Source organism: Periplaneta americana, chromosome 10, assembly GCF_040183065.1.
Source record: "Periplaneta americana isolate PAMFEO1 chromosome 10, P.americana_PAMFEO1_priV1, whole genome shotgun sequence".
NCBI classification, from domain to species: Eukaryota; Metazoa; Arthropoda; class Insecta; order Blattodea; family Blattidae; genus Periplaneta; species Periplaneta americana.
Genome location: NC_091126.1, coordinates 159,481,983 through 159,499,323, shown reverse-complemented (window position 1 = coordinate 159,499,323; position 17,341 = coordinate 159,481,983). Strand labels below are relative to the sequence as shown.

Below are 17,341 nucleotides of genomic sequence, written 5' to 3'. Positions count from 1 at the left end.
ATAACAGCGACTGCATAGATAACATCTACACACACCTGGAACGCCACATCTTACTCTACAAACCAAACTGTCATACCCCGCCAAAGAGACAAATTGCACTCATTCCAGTTGATTCAACACGACAAATTATCATTATCATTATCTTTAACATTATCGTTATTATTTTATTGTACTTTTTGTTACTCGACAAACTCTGAGTCCAATAACAAGTGAAAAGAGTTTTCTAAATGTCTGAAGCTAGTTAAACTCCTGACATGCTATAAGGCTGTTATTATTGCATAGAAAACAAACTGCCATAAATTTGATTCTAATTATGGTATTGAATAGTGAAACTTGTGGCTATTCAATGAAACTACAATGATGTTATCTGCTGTATTATAAGCTAGAGAATAAATTCTAAATTCTAAAGATAATTCATTAAATAGGTAGGGGAGAAGTTTGTACAGTGAGACAGGGAGAACAGCGAGATATTTTTTATTAGATGGTAAATTTTGATGTTGAAATGTTTGTAATAGTGGAGTTGTACAGGGACATCATTTTATTTTTACTTCAATTTTTATTGTACCTGCGTTTCTGAATGTCCTTGACTCCCACCCCTTTTACTAATGTCCTTGCTAACGTCAGTCACACAAACTTACGGCCGTGTTGCTAGCAGTGAAATAAACCGTTCAGAGTACAGTGTGTTTCAGAAATATGTTGCATTTTCTATAGAAGAAAGTGCTTATATCATTGAAGTTTATATTCACACAGGTATCGTGTGTAGCATAACTGAATTTATCTGTGTGGACTGAGCACAAGTCAAGATTAGAGTTACCGAAAGTACGGTACCCTATAATATGGTACGGCACTTAACAGCATTATTTAAACAAGACTTTTGGTTTACTGTTTGTAGGTATGAAGGTCGATGATGGAAACTGGAATTACAATATAACCGAATGTGAACAACAGTTTTTTTCACAATTTCCTGATTATATCATTACGCAATATTTTCGTAGAAATGTCATTAATCTGGTAGATAAATTTAGAGCAACAGAGTGTACAGAAAGGAAGAAAAGTGTAAGATGGATGGCCAGCAAAGGTGACAGAAGATGCTGTAGAAGATGCTAGAGAAAGGATGCAGCGAGGTCCTAGTAAGTCGGTCAAGAAGTTAGCTGTAGAAATTGGGGTTTCTTACGGAAGTGCTCACAAAATTCTCAGGAATAAATGAGGTTAGTAATATGCTAAATAATGTAGACATTACATAATGTATGTAACCGCCTGAAGAGTTGAGTTTGTGAAAAAAAAAATGTTACTATTCTACTGTTTTTTGATAAAATACTGTAAAAGTAATGATCAAACTGAAAATCGTAATACTGTATTTCCCTGTAACATAAATGGATACACTACTTTTCTCTCCTCCTATAGCTAGTAAAATGATTTGTTTACATATTACATATTACACTAGTAACACCAAACTCCTGTAATGGAAGGGGAGTAACAGTGTTTCCGAGTATAGCCAGGTTAATGTTAAAAATGTTGGTAAAAATAAAGTGATGTCCCTGTATATTGCGTAAGTAAAGTAACAGTATCTTCATACTCGATTTGATTCTAATTCTAAATGTGAGTGATGAAAAAATAATTCGTAATTTTTCACTCTAGAAGATGGTAAATTTTGATGTTGAAATGTTTGTAAGAGTGGAGTTGTATATTGCGTAAGTAAAGTAACAGTTTTTTCATACTCGATTTCATTCTAGTTATAAAGGTGAGTAATGAATAAATAATTCGTAATTTTTCACTCTAGAAGTAAAATTTTTGCTTGTGTTTAATGAACGTTATATTAGTTATAGAAATGAAATAGAAATATGAATGTTTTGTTACCTAATACTATGGCATTTGACGTTATGTTTGGCAAAGTTTCGTCTTTCTTGTTTTGATTTTGAAGTGATGGCGCCATTTTTAAACGAACTATGCGTAAAGGGAACAGTGAGACATGCCATTGAAGGGTACACTGAGACATCTCACTGTTCCCATTTACCAATGATTTGCAAAAACAAACTGTAACTATATTAAATTAACCGGTAACTAACATTAAAAATGAACATACTAGTAACCAATTTAGGAACTCTAGCTTAAAATAATGGATACATTACATTTTAATGGTTTATTAAATAAAAAATTATTCACAAAATTTAAGAAAATATTTAAAAATAATAAAGAATTAAATTAAATTGTTACAATTATAAGCTTTGGTGTCACCAAACATTCATTCTATTTTTTCGCAAAAGCTTGAAAATTCACGGAAAATTCACTTTTCAAAATGTTCCAGACGTTTCGAAGTCAGACATCAAAATGATTCTAAATATGTCTATAGAACATGGCAAGATAAAGAGACAGCAAGCTTTCTTTTCTTTTGAAATAAATGTAAATCATTTCAATGTCCGTTAATAGACACTGTGGTGTCTCACTGTACCCTCCTGAATGGGAACAGTGAGACATTTGCATTTTTTTCACAAACACGTATTGTATAATATGTCCTTTATCTATTAACCTTTCTGTTTATGTATTATTGTACTCCATGTTTTAATGTCTATTTCTATTGCACTTCATTTTAAAAATACTTGAAATTTCACTTGCATACATATGTCTTTATATTTTGAGTCTCACTGTACCCACTACTCCCCTACACTTTTTTCAGACACTATCTTAGGATTACGAAATTTTCAGAACACGTTAAGGAATATAAGGTAACCGGGGGTAATAAGACCCACCCAAGGAATGAAACGTTCTTTCTTTGAAATGGAGACGGTTAAAAATTTTTAAATAATGGAATAGCATACTTTTATAGTTATCCTATAATATTTTATTCCAAACAAATATTCAAACATACACATAAATCCTGTGAGCAATTAAAATTAACATCATGTCACTGGGCCGTATATCCTTCTGTGACAGATAATAAGGCCCACAATAAAGAATATATGTATTGAACACAATTTAGGCATAAAAGGTCTTCTGTTTTTTCCTCAGTGAGACCTACACATTCATCGTGCGCCCGACATTCACAAGAGACACAACATGTATATCTACAACAATTCTCTTCGCAGACAAAACACATCCGCGTCCCCTGGATGTTTACAAATCCTGAAGTTGATGGTTCATCCAATGCTCTTTCTGCATTAGGAATTGTCTGTCTTTCGTTTGTTTCATTTCTTGCAAAAAAGATTGTGCTTCAGAGTTTGAACTCTATAGTTGAGGGATTTCTATGAACTTGTGGGCGTTTCCACGTATTTATTTCATGAGCTGTTTTCCTGCTCTGATACTCTGTTAATTTATGGAGTGCCCATATGCTCATTAGCGAAAGTTTCACGGCAGCCCCATACTTCTTAATGTTTAGACAATAACGTGCATTTAATATTATATTAATAACACACAGTAAAACGATTAAATATCAAATTAAATTTTGCAAAATTTTATAATGAAAGCAGAAATAATCACACATAACTTGTTGCCACCAGTCACCTACAAACAAGAACGAGAATCTAATTTCTTTACACCTCACTCGAATGCAAGAAGAAATAGGTCTTAAGAGCTGTTGCTCTCTTTTGCAGAAATGTATAACTAATGGCAAAAACCTAGGTAGTGGGCCTTATAACATGCTGGGCCTTCATACTCCCATATACCTTATAACAGTCTTAATGATTAAATTATTTTTATACTCGACCATGCCGAAATGTAGTAATTATACACCTGGTAGCAGTCCTTTAATGCATGTAATTAAAGTACTGGTGTTCAGCCAATGATAAGTCAGCTTTGTACCGCTATAAAACCTCAGCCAATGACAAGTCAGCTTTGTACCGTTATAAAACCGCAAGTATCGATTATTCTCGGATATGCAATCGAAAGAGAATGAGCGAAAAGTCACGGAGGCTGGAAATCCAATACTGCGCAGAAGGTTATGTTCTGTTACTATAATAATTAGCGTTAATTGTAAATAATATTGAAATAAATTCAATTTGTCATCTCGTTTTTCAATGTCTAATTTAATTTCAATGTCATATCAAAGTTAATATTTAGTTTACTCTGTAGGTTCTTATAGGCTATCAAGGTCAATGTGGACATCTGTTCCTCGGAAAAAATCAATACTTTCGCGTCTGCGTATATCTCACAATTTACGAGGTATTGCTCAAGTTCGGTTAGACACAAATAAAATGAATAATTTCAAGTTAGTAATATGGCCGAGCATAAAAAGTCGTAAGAAACTCGCCTATAATGGTAATTAAGAAGCGAGTATGGATGTTTATGAAACGAGCGCAAGCGAGTTTCATAATTTTCATACGAGCTTCTTAATTATTATCATTATAGGCTCGTTGCATAATCTACTATTAAAACTCTCCATAAATGTATTATGTGTTCTGGACAGAAAGTATAATTTTTGAGCCCTAGTACAAAAATAATTGACACTTTAAACCAGGCCTGCAGAACTCGCAAAGTAGGGGAACTATGATATCAGTCTCACTCCACTTCTATTGGGGATGATCGACTTCCGCCCCGAGAATGAATGTTGATGCAGCCGAGCGTAACTAGAACGCCGTGACCGCACAGGTAGAAAAGGTGGGTGGGGTAAAAGAGGGGAGGAAAGCAGTCGCTCTCAAGAGCTACAGTTCTGCAGGCCTGCTTTAAACCAATACTGTATGGTTCTACTCTATACCCAGGTCGTTGTAACCTTGAACCTCACAGCTTAGCGTAATGTTGGTAGCGGAAGATGCGACGTTGTCACAATGACAACTTAATACACAACAGCCGACTTAACTTACTATTCTGCTCTGTTAATTCAAATTGTAAATACTCACTCCATTCCAAAATATGTATACTAACAAACAAGTTTGATTATTGCGCATGCGCGCACGAAATGTTTCACGGTGTGGTATTCCGTGCAGTAGTAAAAGGACTACCGGACAGTGCAGTTGTGAATGTTTCTAATCTTCTGTAGTGCATCAAACTATAATATTAAATAGTTCATTATGAACAGAAATCAAATGGGTACCTGCTGTGTTATTCCTGTTGCAGAAAATGTAACACCAACCCAGTCAATGTTGAATAGAACATCTAAGGCACAACAGTCGTATAATAACGGGTTGTAATTTATTGCACTTTTATGTTAATGTGTCTCTCTCAAAACAATGTTTTTTTTTTTCCTTTTATTAATTTGACATCACACTGAAATGTACCTTATTTTCATGTTTTTCATGTACGGATTTTGAGGGCTCTCCTATAACAATTAAAAGATTAAATATAACTTAGGTTGTTGTAATAAAAATGGTAGAAATTATAAATTTATTTACTAAATAATTGTGATATATATATATATGGGTGTGTAATGAATGTTTAATTATTGCGTTAAAGTTTCACATGTTGTGTTACATTCTCTGTTTTCTGTACTGCTGCTTGGTTTGTGTTTATCGGAAGTGTTTAGCGCTGCCAAAGGTTTTGGAAATAAATAAGCGTAGAGGAAATATTATAAGTATTAAATGTTTAAAAACATAAAATTACTTAGTCATATGTTAAAAAGTGTTGAAATTTTAAAAAGAGGTATATATCTTCGACAGACGGCCCGTTTCGACGTTATGTCACGTCTTCTTCAGTGTCTCCTGAACTACTGGTGATCTTGAATTCTACACATTTTACACATCACACCAAAAAGTTCACAGTTAAACATCCTAGAACAATATGAAATATATAAGCATACAATAACATACCCACAACATATACTTAACACACAATTACAGTTCAATACCCACACATTATTCGACGTCATGATACGTCATAACACACAAACAACCAGCCCCCACCATAAGAGGAACACACCCCCATCCCTACTATCGACAAATGCACATGGCAGAATTCAAGATCACCAGTAGTTCAGGAGACACTGAAGAAGACGTGACATAACGTCGAAACGGGCCATCTGTCGAAGGTATATAGCTTTTTTAAAATGTTAACACTTTTTAACGTATGACTAAGTAATTTTATGTTTTTAACAAACAAAGTGTTAACGTGAACTTTAATCAATGGATTAAATGTTTCGTAAGTACTAAAGTCGCTTAAGATTTGTGTAAGCGTCACAAGTGTCGCGTGACCGTCTGGTAGGCCTACTTTCTTCAGCTTTGTGCTAACGGTGATTTAGTGTGTTCTAAATTCTTTGTGTGTGTTGTGTTTTTGCATTTTCTGAGTCATGTTCATGTTGTGAATTTGTGTATGTTTGGTTTTGTATTTGTGTTGTTTTGTAATTGCATTATTGTTTGTAAATATGTTGTTTAATTTTCTTTTGTATTGATTTGTTATATTCCGTTTCGCTTTATGTTTGTATTTGGCTATGTTCTTTTTGTTTTTTGTGTGAATTGTGTTACATTTTAAATTGCATCAACATTACAACCGAATATCTTCCCATTTGTAATGCAATAAATCCATTCATTCAGTACGTGTTGTTGCAAGTTTCTTGGTGTTGATATAGTTGCCGATAGAAGCGATGCTCTGTAGTGGGAGAAATAATAGCTTATAATTTCACAGCCGTATATTATAATTTCTTAAGATAAAGCTCAATCAATAGAAAAACTCTCCAGGATTACGTTTCATACCTTTCCCACGGACATTGTTATGTGAAATCTTTCGTTTCAAGCTTACTGTTGCATGAATGGAAATTTTCACTTATCAGTCTAGTTTCTTGTCAATAGAGATGTGGACGGTACAGCAAAAAGTTCAATGCGTGCTCTGGTTTGCAGATTTGAATTCAGTTACGAGTGTTCAGCGGTGCATACGCAGGGAATGGAATGTGGATTCTCCTACACGAAAATCCATTTACGAGTGGGATGGAACTCTAAGAGATAATGGAAGCTTGATTTCAAAGACAGGGAAAAATTCTAGAAAGCGTGTGGCCGAAATGACTGTGGATCAGGTGCGTGAATCATTTGCTACACGCCCACGTAAATCACGTACCTTGATATGCTGGAGATCTTTGCTATTCCGCAATTTCCGCAAGGTTCAACATTTCAGCAGGATGGTGCTCCACCACACTTCCATCGAAATGTTAAAACGCTTTTGGATGTAACCTTCCCAAGAAATTGGATTGGTAGGGATGGGCCTACTTGCTGGCCGCTTAGATCCCCGGATCTCCTTTGGAGTTATTACAAGTTTTGTGTACAGCAGAAAAATTCGTAATTTGATTGATTTGAGAGAACGTATCATTCAAGCAGTTGAGCTTATAACACCTAACACCTGATATGTTGGTGAACACCTACCGAGAGGTTGAGTACGGTTTTGGTACCTGTCGAGCTATAAATGGTGCTCATGTTGAAGTGTACTAGTGAAAATAAAAACTTTTTCAGTTACTCTATACAATGCTGAAGAAATGTATTTAGTAAACCTTATCCAAATTACGATATAACCTGTTATTTCTGTATACTTTTAGTGTGGCAGTGGATATGTACCAGCACACTTTTCAAGCAACTATGCATTGTAAGCAATTTAAAAAAGAATTTGGTTAGTTCAACAACGACTTGCTCTTACTATATTCATCACATTATACGTATATCAATGTCGCTTTACACTATGGTATTTTTAAGTTAATTTCCTTTAGCTCCCGTCACTCTGGAAAACTAAGTGCGAAACCATGTCTAAACATCTGTTCCTGAATTCAATGTGTACCAGCGTGACCTCCGAAAATTGGGTGAAAATTCATCAGCTCCCCCTTCATCAAAGAACCCTCTCTCATCTGAGTTCTAGAAAACAATGCTTGGCAGAAGAAGTCCGAAAATAGAAATAATGTCGCACATAAAAATTCCATCTAACGCTGTCGTTCTCAACATGCGTGCATTTCCAGAATCTCGACTAAGAAATACTAGCAAGGGGAGGTGGCCAACGGAAATTGCGACATATTTAAATGAATCCCATACTTAACTGCAGGGTTAAATTACACTCTACACGTGGGCTACAGAGATCGACCATATCCCGTTCTTAAAATGACGTTTTATGAAGTTTGTGATTCATCTACACTCCATTTGCCAGGATAGGATAGCCGAACTGGTAACACATACGTGTTACGTGTAATTTACATGTAAAATACGTAATGTAGAAAACTGTCTTATACAAAGAGTAATAAACTAACATTAATTTCGATAATATAAACATCAATTACTTCATTCCTTTAAAGTCCTGATAAGAACAATGTCTGTTGCAGCAGAAACAAAAATACTTTTTTTTTTTTTTTTTTTGATTTTATACTGTAGTTTTTACATACATTATAACATTTGTTAATATTTACTTTCATTCACGCTAATACTTAGAAAAATAGCAATGCTTTACTTACTTTCAGTTTGTCTGTTTGAAAAACTCCATAGCATCCCCACTAATTTATTTTAATAATGGATATACCTAACATTTAGCAACTGATGTCACTTGTTAAATACATTTTGACAATTAAAATAAAATTAATTAAACTAAAGAGTTTTTATTTACTTCCTGAAAGTTTTGTTTCTGTCACTTGTGGGGTTTTAAAAATAAACGATTCTAGTGCTAAAGACCTTTTATAGTATAACAGTTTGAGATAAATACTATGATTTGAACATAATAACTCATCAAAGAGTTGTGAAACATGGCTGAATAGACTTTTTGTATGTCAGAACATTAAACTTATTTTTTCAATCTTCGCTTCCACTGGCATTACTATCCTTGTTGGTGGTAGGCCATATGTACAGTTCTGTGTAGAAACCTTTCACTTCATCCGGTATGAATTGCAAAATTTGCTTAAGGTTCCCATTTTTTTAACATTAATTTGTAGCCTCAAATTAAATGCTAGGTTTGTTGGCAGTTCAAACAGTAAATTTTCATCACAACTGAACAAAGAAAGACTAGAAATAAAAGTTCTTGGAGATTTTTTTTACGTATTTTATATTTACTACGTTAATTACGCATTATTTACGAATATTTTACGTGTAAAGTTCCACCTCTAACCAGGACATAGGTTCTAATTTCCATATTTCCACATTGTTGATATCTTATTTTCTCCTGTAGAATTATTTACATCATTATGACAAGCATAGGTTATTAAAGATATCTGTACGTACAAGTACATTAATTTTTAATTGTTTCGTTGTTCCTCACATATTATTTATTTAAACGCAGAATAAATATGGGAAATGTGTGTTATTATTAGGTTGAGAAGCTTTTGTCATACATTCTGCTCTCAAAAAAGCTGAAAGTTATAATTTATACAACAGTTATATTACCGGTTGTTCTGTATGCCTGTGAAACTTGGACCCTCACTTTCAGACAGGAACACAGGTTAAGTGGTTTTGGGAATAAGGTGCTTAGGGAAATATTTGGGGCTAAAAGGGAAGAAGTTACAGGAGAATGGAGAGAGTTACATAACACAGTACTGCACGCATTGTGTTCTTTACCTGACATAATTAGGAACATTAAATCAAGATGGGCAGGACTTGTAGCACGTATGGGTGAATCCGGAAATTCATATAGACTGTTATTTGGGAGGCCGGAGGGAAAAATACCTTTGGGAGGCCGAGACGTAGATGAGAGGATAATATTAAAACGGATTTGAGGAAGGTGGTGTATGATGGTAGATACTGGATTAATCTTGCTCAGGATAGGGACCGATGGCGGGCTTGTGTAAGGGTGACAATGAATCTCCGGGTTTCTTAAAAGCCATAAGTAAGAAGTATTAAGTCTCATTTAAGAGATTTTTAAAATTCCTTGAAATTTTTTATAGTAACTAAAAAGTAAAAGGGCCAAATTTTGTGATATAGTATTACCTAAACTACTACAGATATCTTCTTCATTCCTTCACTGTAGTGCCTCCTGTTGAAATCCTGTACTGACCCAGAAACAAAGTTTGGGCCACCTTAATTTTCCAAGTTTCAGTGTACAGTACATTTTCTTAACCAGTTTTTAAACTTTGAAGTTATTGTAAATTAAAAAAAAAAGATCTCCGATATTAAAAAATAAACTAATACACATTTTTTTAAATTCTACACACGAGGCACTAGACAAAATCTAAGCTTCAAAATGATACCGAGATCATTATGATAATGTATTCATTATCATTAATCTAGCCTTAGATATCATGCAACAGAAATACAATATTTCAACTTACGGAAAATGAAGACTGAAGTTGACAATGTTTAAAACCAACATGGCTAATTGGGATTTCCCTGTCTCTGATAGGGTCGAATATCCTGATAGAACTTATATTTAACCCTTGCGGTGAATTTCGGTGAAGTCCGGAGGGCCTAATTAATCAAATCCACTCTCCTCACATCCAGGCTGGGGTCCCCCGAGATCTCCGAAGATTCGAAAGGGAGAGTGGTGTGCGGAAAACAACGGGAAACTACCGCATATATCCTTCCCAAGAAAAACCACAAACATGGACTAAGGAAGAGACTAGTGAAGTGCTTTATGTGTAGTATGGCATTGTATGGGTCAGAAACATGGACATTACGACAAAGTGAAGAGAAACGAATAGAAGCATTTGAGATGTAGATATGGAGAAGAATGGAGCGTGTCAAGTGGACAGAGAGAATAAGAAATGAAGCTGTGTTGGAATGAGTGGGTGAAGGAAGAATGATGCTGAAAATGATCAGAAAGAGAAAAAGGATTTGGTTGGGTTACTGGCTGAGAAGAAACTGCCTACTGAAGGATGCACTGGAAGAAATGGTAATGGGAGAAGAATTCGGGGCAGAAGAAGATGTCAGATGATAGAAGACATTAAGATTTGTGGATCATATGCAGAGACTAAATAGAAGGCAAAAAATAAGAAAGATTGGAGAATACTGGGTTTGCAGTTAAAGCCCTGCCCATGGGCAGAATAATTATGTATGTATTATGTTTATGTATGTATGCTATTATCCATACCCAATGTCTACCCTCATCATAGAACGTCTTTATGCTCATCCTCCTATACTGTAGAAATACCTCGCTTCTGGAATTCATTACCTAATGATGTCTGGAACTTCCGGACTTTATCACAATTCAAAATTAAATGAGAAAATTTTGTCTTATTTAATGCTTTTTAGGTATTGCTAAAAGTGTTGATGTGTTTTTTTTTACTCTAGAATAAAATTGCAAGTTTCTTCTTTATGTTATACAATTAATTACGATACTTGATCACTCATTTAAAGTTTGTGTGATTGCAACCTGTGTATATTTTTGTGTGGCAATAAATAAATAAATAAATAAATAAATAAATAAATAAATAAATAAATAAATAAATAAATAAATAAATAAATAAATAAATAAATAAATAAATAAATAAATAAATAAATAAATAAATAAATAAATAAATAAATAAATAAATAAATAAATAAATAAATAAATAAATAAATAAATAAATAAATAAATAAATAAATAAATAAATAAATAAATAAATAAATAAATAAATAAATAAATAAATAAATAAATAAATAAATAAATAAATAAATAAATAAATAAATAAATAAATAAATAAATAAATAAATAAATAAATAAATAAATAAATAAATAAATAAATAAATAAATAAATAAATAAATAAATAAATAAATAAATAAATAAATAAATAAATAAATAAATAAATAAATAAATAAATAAATAAATAAATAAATAAATAAATAAATAAATAAATAAATAAATAAATAAATAAATAAATAAATAAATAAATAAATAAATAAATAAATAAATAAATAAATAAATAAATAAATAAATAAATAAATAAATAAATAAATAAATAAATAAATAAATAAATAAATAAATAAATAAATAAATAAATAAATAAATAAATAAATAAATAAATAAATAAATAAATAAATAAATAAATAAATAAATAAATAAATAAATAAATAAATAAATAAATAAATAAATAAATAAATAAATAAATAAATAAATAAATAAATAAATAAATAAATAAATAAATAAATAAATAAATAAATAAATAAATAAATAAATAAATAAATAAATAAATAAATAAATAAATAAATAAATAAATAAATAAATTCATATTAGGCCTATTTCACATTCATATTCTTTATTTGCCTCAAGGTACAAGAATACAAGAGGCCTCGTCAATGTAATAATTTAAAAAAATAATGTGTTAATATTTAAGATATTAAAAGAGTAAAAAAATAATAAAATTTAACTAAAATACTACATCATTTCCAAAAAATTCATTCATATTATAAAAGGGATTATTTTGTAGCCATCTCTTAATCTGAAGTTTAAATTGTGTTTCATTAAATGCCTTTATATTTGTAGGTATCTTATTGTATACTTTTATTGCAGTAATTACATAGCTTCATTGTGTTTTTTGCAACCTGACAAGCGGTACGTTTAATTGATCATTACTTCTGGTTTCATACCGATGCAGATCTACTATACTTGTATAATTAGTAATATTCTTGTTTACATACATTAAAAGTTCAAAAATAAATAAATAAATAAATAAATAAATAAATAAATAAATAAATAAATAAATAAATAAATAAATAAATAAATATCCTGGATAGACGAGTGTTCAATCAGTCGGGTTTTACTGTATATCACGAGGAAACGGTACATTTTTACAGACTCGGCTCATCACAGAATTGTTTCAGACTCCCAGTTCTGGAGCCCTGCTATGAACGTACTGAAATAACGCGTTTTATGTTCGTGATCTCCCCTGGTAAGCATTGCGATTACCTCGGCAATGTTGACTCTGGGAAGTCGGCCGTAGGTGTGGAGGCCACTCGCTGAACGCCGCTCTGTGGGCGAGGATTGTCTCTTGTTTTAATTAAAGTCTGCTACGTACGTACACGACTGCAGAGTATTATTTAAAACCTCCTTTGAGTATGCGACTCACTCATTAATTAATACCAATGAGCACAAAGTCAATGCTTTATTGATATTACAGGTTTCGGCTCGTTTCATAAATCCGTGCCTGGGCAAGTGTTCATCCATATGGGTCTGAGTGGGTTAACCCACACAGAACGTGAACTTCAAGAGTAGCATTTTACGACAGCTTCGTTCATGTGACCTCACGCATTCAGAGATACTCGTGTTCCGATATCCATAATAAAATGCGACATTTACGAGGAGTGAAGTTGCTTGTACACGATCAAATTTTCGTCAAATTCAACGCTTGATAAAACCTTTCAATACTTGCCAACACATTACACAAATTTCATTACCAAATTGCTTACAATAATTTTTTAATCTTTGCTTCTCTTGAAAGTAAATAATAATATGCTCTAATACAGGGCTGGGGACGTTACATGATTCTAAGAAATGAGCGCTATTTACTTTGAAGATAATTTCTCCCGAGCGCTGTGATATAAACTTATGCATACTGTACGTCACTCACTGTCAGTGCAGTGGTTGATTCTGCAGTAGGACGGCAAATTTTGAAGATGCATCCGCCTGAGAAGCTGTATATCAGAGGAAAACCTAAATTATATTTTGAGTTTGAACATGGCAAATGCCTTTGTTCCAAACTTTGAACAGCTTCTGCAAATTAACAACCACATAGTTATTATGATCACTGAGCTTCAAATAACTTTGTTTCAATAGAAAATATAGAGTTCTGAAGGTCAATAACAGACCGAAACATGTTAACCAGGTACGATAGAATTTAACACGAGAAAGACATGAGCCGTTCAGAGCAAAATTGGGTAATGAGGATTAAAGTAAAAATTCTGTAAAATACAGCGCAAAGTAACATTGATATGTTCTTTGTTCTATTCACTGACTACTAATAGCTTAAATAAATTGAATATTAATTGCAACTTTGCGCTGTATTTTACAGAATGTTTACTTTAACCCTCATTACCAATTTTTGACTTTCACCACTTCTGCTCTCAACGGCTCATATGATACATACTCCGAAGAAAATGTATATTGATTTCAGAATTACTATAGTTTATTCATGCAAAAGAAGAGTGTAAGAAAGTGTTTATTATTACCTTCCTTCTTGTGTTTCTGATTGTAATCCTTTATTACATATGTTTATTTTATTAATACCATTATGCCATTGTTAAAGCACTGTGCATATAGATTGTGGAAATAAGCCTAATGATTTGAGTGTGTGCGTGCCTGCGTGCGTGTATGTGTGTGTGTAGGGCAAAGTTTATTTCATTAAATTAATAAGAGGGCATGAATTCTCTAGTATACAATGGATAGCGGAAGTGTGATCAGCTCATTTTGTCACATTTCTACAAGTGCAACTTCCCAATCGAGAATAAAGGAAAGAGGGCACGAATGAAAAAATTGATACTAAATAAGATATGGTAGATATAAGTTAATTTAAACAAGGAGGGCACGTGACCATGTAACCTTATGGAAGGGCCACTACTTTCTCTTGCACTCTGCAGCTGACACTCGAAACATGTTCCTAGATAAATCAACAAAGCTGCATATGAAATAAGTCATATTGAGAGTTTCATAGCGATGGAAGAGCATTTTAAACATTAACGGTCCAGTGGTGCTGACCTGTTACCAAAGTCCGAAGAAAATCCATTCAGAGTGACTAAGTTCCGTTAGTACGTGAGCTCCAATTAAGCCTTGGTTTTTCTGAATCGACGCATGCGACGTGCGAGGCCCACCTCGCACAAATCCGGACTACACGAGAGATAGTGAGTGGTCTCTATAGTTGCGAGGTGCGCAGACCTCGCCCTCGCATCTCGCAGTTATAGAAACCACTCACTATCTCTCGTGTAGTCCGGATTTGTAGGTCGCATGCGTCGGTTCAGAAAAACCAAGGTTTAACAGCATAGGATACCAAAAGCCTCGACACGGCTGCATGGTTGTATCGAATGTTTTACTGCCCGCTTTCAGGCGGTTTGCTCTACACACATGTCGTTGCACCAATACAAGCACATAAATAATAAACATCAACTCTACAATACAAGGAATCGAGTTCGCTTTTATTTCTTTGGGATCAATTTCAAAGCATGATATTTTTCCTGACGAAATGGAAAGGCAATAAAAGAGGCTGAATGTGGCTCTAAAATTAAGTCTAAGTGTTACCAGGTACAAATGTGCAACTCCACCTGTGTACCTTCATGACTGCTCCTTCACTACTTCGTCGATTTAACAGTTCTTCACGTGAGCCACACAGACTTCTTAACGACGCCGACGGCACATTGGCATAAGATTCATCCCTATTCCCGCTAGACAGAACTCACCATTAAATGCAGTAAGTGCAGCATACGTGGACACATCACAGTGACAATCCATTCCGTTTTGTTCTGAGTTTAAATGTGAGCGCTACCAATAAGTGGTGATAGCATTAGCCGCAGCACATGACAAATTGAAGGAACAACGTTGCTGTGCGCGGAGAAAATATCCATCACGGTCCTAATCTTGACTATGTACGAATGCTGTTAATTCAGTTTGAAGAACTGATATTCTAGGAAATGTTACACATAACCTTATAACGAACAAGTGTTTATAATGGTTAACTTTACGCCGATTTATCAACTGTGCAGGTTATCTAGCATCTAGGTGAAATGAAGGTGATAATACCAGCGAAATAATTACAGGGTTCACTGTCTAAAGATACCCAGCATTTACTGTTCATGGGTTGAGGGAGAACCCTATAAAACCCTCGAGCAGATAACTTCTCCCAACCAGGATTTAAACCGATGCCCGCACGGTCAGACACTTCTCTCTACAGCGATGGAAGCGAACAGGTTCATATTCTATGTTTTTATATTCGAAATATCATTGTTTTCACAACATTTCGAGAAAACAACATGAAGAGAATTAATTTTTTTTTTAATTTCTTTGCATTCATATATATCAATATAACTTATAATCAAAAATGCTTACCTCTACAAGTCGATTATTGGCTATATTAACAACGACGAAGTTTTCACACAATCGATAACAAGACTGTGAAGTGGTTCCACGCAAATTTAAATAAATAGGATACCATCAATGCACCATAAATTTTCATTGTTGCAAAATCAAGGAACAACACTAAATATACTGGTAAAATACAACAATGTGCTCAATCAACATTTTTTTAACTAAATTTGATAACATCATTACCCCTGATTGAGGTTCTGGCTGATATGTACAGACCTAGAAACAAAATTTGGGCCACAGTAAGCACATGTGCAGTATGTTACAATTGGAACTTGCAAAATTCAAGTTGCCCAAATTTTGTTTCTGGATCTCTACCTAGGCCAATACATCTGAAGTCCGGTTAGTGTAATATGTTACTAGTCACCGACATATGTAATGGAGGGGAAGCCACCATACCCCATTATTTCCTGGTTTACTTGCCTCATCAGTTATGCCTTATTGGTGCCGCTTATGATTAGAGTATTGCGTTTTGCTACCTAAAGTCTTGGTTTTTCTGAACCGACGCATGCGACGTGCGAGGCCCGCCTCGCACAAATCCGGACTACACGAGAGATAGTGAGTGTTTTCTATAGTTGCGTGGTGCGCAGACCTCGTATTTCGCAGTTACAGAAACCACATGCGTCGGTTCAGAAAAACCAAAGCTTAAAGTCTCCATTGCAACCGGCAACAGTGTAGGTATGTATCATGGTGGAAACATGTTTCCGCCATGGCATGTATGGAGTATAGCTTGACGACATCCAAAGCTACTTAATTCAGTTCTGCTGTTACGTCAACATACGAAAACAAAACAAAGCTAGGCTGTTGGAAATGAGTGCTCCAGTATTTGTAGCGAGGACATCATTAGCAAATAAGGGAATGTATTTTATCAGGAAGAACGAAACATCATTTGAAGCACTCAAAATGTTTACAATCGTTGATAGTAATGTGTACAGACTCGTGAAGCACGATTCAATTTAATTTGTTTTATTTTAAGTTTGCGCTGACATTTATATATATTTTTTCATTTGCTAATTCTAAACTTTCATTGGATCTAAAGTATCTAGACGCGTTTTATTTATTGTGAACATCAGGGGTAGATAAATTCCGGGCGCCCGGTAGCCATTGCGACAAATTATGTGATGCTTGAATTGTTTATTGAATTGAAAACTTTTAAGACACCCATTTCTATTATTTCAAAACGACTAATACGTAATGTTAATAGAAACTGTTTTAGGAAGAAATTCGAATGCACTTTTTAAATTTTATTAGTATTGTTACAGGTCAATCGTTATCTCGTGAAACCAAATGCTTGTGTGCGACGTAACATATAGTGAGAATCTTTTGGGGGAAGTAAGGGAGCTCGCTGGCTACAAGTAAAAGAGTAGCAAGGTAACCTTATCGCTAGATGTACTGTATGTTATTCAGAAATCTCTGCGTTTCATGTACACAGGATCACCCAATCTAAATTCTATAGAACCTAAAACGCCTAAATATGCCATGAAC

General features: G+C 33.7%; 1 protein-coding gene across 11 annotated transcripts in view; it reads right to left on the bottom strand.

The window, feature by feature from the left end:
• Positions 1-17,341, bottom strand: part of PlexB (plexin B) — a 1,260,445-nt gene that overhangs the window by 586,830 nt on the left and 656,274 nt on the right. The window lies entirely within an intron of this gene.